Raw genomic sequence first — 6,441 nt, forward strand, 5'->3', positions numbered from 1 at the left:
CACCCTTAAAAATCATTGACACAGAAATAACACAATTACTGTAAGATGCAAATTATCACTTATTATCTTTTTATATATTTCTTTAATATTAATTTCGTTCCACAATATTTTGGTCTAAGAATGCATAAATTTTGATCAACTTTAAGCGAGAAGGTAGTCTAGATTATTTAGGCCTGTCATTGTTTTAGTTGACTTAATTTGCGCCTGGATGTAGGAGACTGTTATTTAATTGACAACTTGTTCGCTTAAGCAAGCGTGGTCTTCAGCACCAGTTTTGTAACGCTTGGAGGGCATAAAACACGGTAAGATGAATTACCGCAGCATATTAAGTTATAGTTTAATCTAATCCATAAGTTTTGTAATGTGTTATAGTCATATATTGTTATTATTCGATGATATTGACAGTCGACATGCATGACTGATTTATCACGTGGTTGTGCAGGTCCCAGAAAATTCCAGGCACTCATGCTATTTTATGTTTCTTTATTAAGATAGTTTATTGATAATTATTGTCAGGTGCTTGATTGGTTTATTTATCCTTTTCAGTCAATCACCACCACCACCTCTACTCTAATCACCATCACATCAACACCACCACCACCTCTACTCTAATCACCATCACATCAACACCACCGTCATCATTATTTATTAATGTAGCCTATGTCTCTAGTCTTGAAAGATCTTCGATCAACTGTATAAGATTTTGAGATGTATTAAACCTGTAACCAAATTAAACAATATTCTAAGAGTTTTGGTGCATTGTTGTTTGTGCCCTACATCATTGACGTGTTAGCTGTTCAACATGCAATCTACTGGTGCTGGAGACCACAAGTCAAGTGACAGTTGTGCTGATATTGATAAACATGTGCAGAATCAAGTACTGGTAAATACACTGTTTAAAGGTTTGAAAAGAGGTGTGAAAGACATTAATCAATTGATTTTTGATAATGCAGAGATTGCAACTGTTAGAAAGCATTACTCTGAATGGATGACTCTTTATGATAAATACTTAAGCTGTCATGATGCATATTGTTTACATTTATCTAATGAAGATAGAGCCACATATTATGATGATTTCTATGAAGATCGTGATGTGTATTTATCAAATTTTATGTCTTCAACTAAAAATTGGTTTGTTCAAACTGAAGGCATAGCTACACCTACAAAACCAGTATGTGCGAAAGAAAAATCTGTTCGTTCGAGTCATCGTTCTTCACATCGTAGTTCATCACATTGTAGTTCTTCACATCGTAGTGACATTTCCTCATTAAAGTTTCATGAAGAACAAAAGAATTTAGAACTCTCAGCTAAAGTGGAGGCATTAAGGCAAAGAAAAGACATTGAAGCTAAAAGACTAGAATTAGAATTTATTGAAAAGGAATTAGACTTGAAAACGGAATTAGCTATTTCACAAGGCAAATCAAAACTGTACGAACGTTATGCTCCATCGTCGAAGGATGAGGCCTCTAGTGTTGTAGGTGAAGTTAAAGAAAATACAGACTCTAATGTGAAAGTTAAAGATTCTAATGACATAATTTCTTCTGACGCATGTAATACAACATATAATGTTGACAGGACTGTTCGAGAAACTGTTAATACATGTAATGATGATAATTCTTTTGATAAACTAACAATTAGACCTACACATAAACAATGTGAATTTAATAAAGATGTTAGCCCTTTTGAAAACAAGCCTGACAGTGTTTCAGCAAACTTGGTACCTGATCAAAATTTGACGCCACATAATGCTGAAGGAGCCTTGTACTCTATGATTAAACATATCAAGAAACCTAATACAAGTATTCAACCGTTTGATGGTAATATTTTGGAGTATCAAAGATTTATTAGACAATTTAATTCTGTGATCGTAACAAATTGTGACACTTATGATGAGCGCTTGAACTTTCTTGATCAATTTACATCAGGAGAAGCAAATAAAATTGTTCGTAGTTATAGTTATCTTCGTGCTGACAAGGCGTATGATTGCGCTTTGAGTCAACTACAATCTAGATATGGTAATAGTGAACTGATAGCGAATGCTTTTATAGAAAAGGCCTTACATTGGCCAGTTATCAAGTCGGACAATCCTAAGGGTTTAGATGACTTTGCTTTGTTCTTAACAGAATGTCTTCATGCAGTTAAAAGTATTGAAGCGGTAAACATTTTGCAGTACTCTGAAAATATTAAAAGAATTCTACAAAAATTACCCTATTTTATTCAAGATAAGTGGAGAAACATTGTTCAGTCTACTAGAGATAAAGGACACAGTGTCCATTTTGATCAACTCGTGGAATTAATTAACACTGAAGCTCTGAAAGCTAATGATCCAACATATGGTAAAAAGGCCTTGTTGGGTGACCGGTTATTAAGTACACCAATCCGCAAATCACATGTACAAGTACATGCAAATAGACCAAAGGGATCATTTGCCATTCAACAAGTAATTTCAAGGCCCAATGAACAATCAACTTATACAAGACCTTATAACACAGACATAGCATTTACCAAGCCATGTTGTTACTGTAAGCATCCCTCGCATTCAATGTTTGTATGTAAACAATTATCATCTTTACCAGAGTCAGTGAAGAAGGACTTTGTTAAATCTAAACGTTTATGTTTTGGTTGTTTAAAACCAGGTCATATTTTGCAATACTGTAGTAAGAAAACTAAGTGCCCAAATAATGAGTGTGATGAAAGTCATCATCCTGTATTACATGATAATAAGAACAATAATCAAACAAAAACTGATCAAAAACCTGTGGTAGCGAGTACTCTTAGTAACGATATGGAGGCCGGAAACCATAATGATAGCCCATGTACAATGGCAATTATACCTGTTATGGTAAAAACAAAGAATGGTCATAATGTTGTTGAAACATACGCTTTTCTAGATCCGGGATCTAACGTTTCATTTTGTACTGAAAATTTGATGCGACAGTTGTCCTGTAATGGTAAAAGAACTAAATTGACCTTTGACACTATGGGTTCTACTCATACTTTGAATTCGTTTGTTATTCATGGTATGCAAGTGTGTGATTTGACTTTATGTAATACTGTTGACTTGCCAACCATTTATACTAAAGACTGTATACCTGTTTCACATGATCATATACCAACTACTAATGACCTTAGTAAGTGGCCTCATTTAAGTGGAATTGACATTCCTGTTTTAAATGCTGAAATCGGGTTATTAATCGGCAATAACGTGCCCAATGCTTATTCACCAATAGAAGTAAAAACAGGGCCATCTGATAGTCCGCATGCTGTATTGTCGTCTTTAGGTTGGATTATTTGGAATCTAATTAGAGATTCGTCTAGTTTAGTAAATACTGTTAATAGACTTGATGTGCAAGCTGTTCAGAATTTTGAAGATTTGCGAGTATTAGTTCAACGAACAACTAAGTTTGATTTTCCGGAAAGATCGATCGACGATGTAAGGGAAAATTCACAAGAGGACAATGCTTTTATAAGAAAGGTTAATCAGACAATAAATTTTGAAAACGGACATTATACTATTGGTTTGCCTTTTCGTGACGAGTTTATTTTGTTACCTAATAACAGAGTGCAAGCAGAGTGTCGATTAAATAGTCTTCAGAACAAAATGCGCAGAGACACTAATTATTGTAATGACTATATTAAATTTATGACTAAAATTATCTGCAATGGCTATGCAGAAGTGGTACCAGATAGTCAAGTCAACAGAGATGATGGGCAAGTGTGGTATATCCCACACCATGGTGTGTATCATCCAAGAAAACCAGGCGAGTTGCGAGTTGTTTTCGATTGCACAGCCATGTATGACGGTATATCGCTTAATCGGCAGCTACTGCAAGGTCCTGATATGACCAATACATTAACAGGTGTTTTAATTCGCTTTCGACAGGATAATACAGCTATTATGGGTGACATAGAAAAAATGTTTTACCAGGTTCGAGTACCCGAGTGTGACCGTGACTTTTTGAGGTTTCTATGGTGGCCCAATGGAGACACTAGTTGTACGCCAAACACATATAGAATGGTTGTTCATCTCTTCGGTGCTGTGTCATCCCCGTCCTGTGCGAATTTAGCTTTGCGCCAAACTGCAATTGACAATTCCCATTTGTTTGATGACAATATAGTTTCTTCAATACTTAAGAATTTTTACGTAGATGACCTACTTAAGTCATTAAAAGATTGTTCAAGTGCTGTAGAATTCGTTAAAGACATTTGCGCAATATGTGAAAATGGAGGTTTTCGCCTTACAAAATGGGTGAGTAACGAACGCAATGTGTTGCATGCTATACCCGTTAACGAGAGAGACAAGGACATAAAAGAATTAAACCTCGACTGTGAACTTTTACCAGTAGAACACGCACTAGGCATTAGGTGGGTGGTAGAAAGTGATGTTTTGAAATTTAGTGTGAAGCTAGATAAGTTATCAGTAACAAGACGCGGAATATTATCTGCAGCTAGCTCTATATATGACCCACTAGGTCTCGTTTCACCTTTCGTTTTGCCTGCAAAGTTGTTGCTACAATCACTTTGTCAACAGAATCTAAATTGGGATGACGTAATACCTGAGACCGATCTACATACTTGGCATCAATTCCTAAACAACCTGTCTGGCTTAGAAAATTTCAAGATTCCAAGAAGTTATAAACCGGCGAATTTTGGAAAGATTGTTTCGTCTCAAATTCATACCTTTTCCGATGCGAGTAACATTGGTTATGGTGCTGTAACATATATCAGACTCGTAAATGAAGACTGTAAAATTCATTGTGCGTTGATGTTTAGTAAATCTCGCGTTGCTCCACTTAAGAAATTAACTGTGCCACGATTAGAATTAACTGCAGCTACTGTTGCTGTTCGCTTGACTAATATGCTTGTGAAAGAACTCGAAATTCAAATTGATGATATGTTTTACTGGACTGATAGTATGTCAGTTTTACGGTACATTAGAAATGAAGGCGCTCGTTTCTTGACATTCGTTGCAAATCGTATTTCTGTGATTCATGATGGTAGTTCAGTATCTTCATGGCGGTATATAAGCACTAAATTGAACCCAGCTGACGACTGTTCAAGGGGATTAAACTTTGATAGTAACGTAAGAATACAACGGTGGTTTAATGGACCCAGATTTTTGCTGAAACCAGAGAATGAATGGCCTGTCGAAGAGGAATTCTCTCCAAGTACTCCTACTGATGATTTAGAAGTGAAGAAAGTTGTTACTTCGACTGTTTTGAACACTGGTATTATAGATAAACTTTTCTGTCATTTTTCGTCTTGGGATAAGTTGAGAAGAACAGTTTCTCTATTACTGTTATATTTTGATAAACTGAAATATTGGTCTAATAAAAGAAAGGATGTTTATCACAGTTTAAAGGACAGTGGCACAGAAAAGATGAAGAAATTAAAACTAACGTCTACGAAAGTAAGTCCGATCTTTGACTTGGAATTAATTCAAAGAGCCGAAAACTCGATATATCGGTGCGTTCAGAATCAACATTTTAAAGATGAAATAGAAAAATTAGAGAAAAACGTGCCTATTAAGAAAAATAGTTCATTAAAGAGACTAAACCCATTTCTGAATAATGGAATGTTAAGAGTTGGCGGCAGATTAACTTTCTCAGATTTACCATATGAAGCTAAGCATCCGGTTATTTTACCCAAGGACTCTAAGGTGTCAGCATTAATTATAGATTATGTGCACCGTTCGTTAGGACATTTAGGCAAAAATGCAATTTTGTCAAAATTAAGAGAAACTGTTTGGATTACTAGTGCGTCATCATTAATTAAGAGTTTGACATCTAAGTGTGTTATTTGTAGAAAATACAAAGCTAAAGTTATGGATCAACAAATGGGCGATCTACCGTCTGAACGTCTTAAACCAGATGAACCACCCTTCACAAATGTTGGTATAGATTATTTCGGGCCTATCGAAGTAAAAAGAGGTAGATCCACAGTAAAAAGATATGGTGTTATTTTCACATGTTTAGCAACGCGTGCTGTGCACTTGGAAGTAGCGTATAGCCTTGACACCAGTTCTTGCATTAACTGTCTACGTAGATTTATCGCACGTCGTGGATCTGTTAAGTATATGATTTCAGATAATGGAACAAATCTTGTCGGTTGTGAACGCGAACTCCGAGAAGAAATTAATAAATGGAATGTTTCTACAATCAGTAGCGAACTTATACAGCAAAACATTCAGTGGGACTTTAACCCACCCTCTGGATCTAATTTTGGAGGAGTGTGGGAACGTTTGATCCGAACAGTGCGCAAGATTTTATATGGACTCTTAAAAGAGCAATTAGTAAGTTTCGATGATGAACACTTGCAGACTTTGTTTTGTGAGATCGAAGCTATAATGAACTCACGACCTATCACCAAGGTGTCAGATGATGTCAATGACCTCGAGGCCTTGACTCCTAATCATTTGTTATTGTTAAGAGCAGGAGAATC

This window comes from Patella vulgata, chromosome 5, assembly GCF_932274485.2.
Source record: "Patella vulgata chromosome 5, xgPatVulg1.2, whole genome shotgun sequence".
NCBI classification, from domain to species: Eukaryota; Metazoa; Mollusca; class Gastropoda; family Patellidae; genus Patella; species Patella vulgata.